Raw genomic sequence first — 753 nt, 5'->3', positions numbered from 1 at the left:
CTCCGGACTGAGGTTGCGTCATGAGATCGACCTGGTTTACGGGAACCAAATACTGCGTGACACGCCAATAAACCATGCCCAAGGATCAGTGTGACGTCGTTGATGTACGAAGCACGGGACAGGAATGGTGCGTGAGAGCAAGTCTCCCCATTCGACACCCACATCTTGTGTCTGGAAGCCGACCGGCAAGTGGCGTATCGTCTAGGCTTGTAATAAATGAACGCTGCCACCATTCTGGCACAGACGCCGATTCCTGGAAACGATGTTCTCCAGAACAATATTGTTGGCTGTACAAAGTACAGTGCACTCGACTTGGTCGATGTTGACTACCAATTGCTCACGAGAGTGAGTGATATCCCGCTGACAGCGGTCAGCACTCCTGGCGGGATGCTCGGTGAGTTGCTAGTGATGCCCCAAGGGCTGTCAAATACACCAGCAACATTTAGATCGTCTTGTGACGCATGTGTTCAGGCCCCACCGGGTGTATGCACAAACATATCTTGACGAAATCTTCGTCCACAGTCGTGCGGGGCACAGGAGGACAGATGTGGAAAACCACAACTACCCGTTTGAGAGCGCTACTCGAGTGTATGTGCACGAATAAGAGTATGCTAATAACGATAGGTGCATCGTCGGCGCGGAAGAAATTCCCTTTTTAGGGTGCTTCATTGGGAAGTGTGGCGTTCGAGCAGACCCTGCTAAGGTCAAGGCCATGTGGACAGGCCGGTTTTAAAGAACCGAAAGGACTTGCGC

The sequence above is a fragment of the Plasmopara halstedii genome (genome assembly GCF_900000015.1).
Source record: "Plasmopara halstedii genome assembly, contig: Scaffold_2956, whole genome shotgun sequence".
In the NCBI taxonomy this organism is placed as follows: domain Eukaryota; phylum Oomycota; class Peronosporomycetes; order Peronosporales; family Peronosporaceae; genus Plasmopara; species Plasmopara halstedii.
This window is presented reverse-complemented; position numbering follows the sequence as displayed.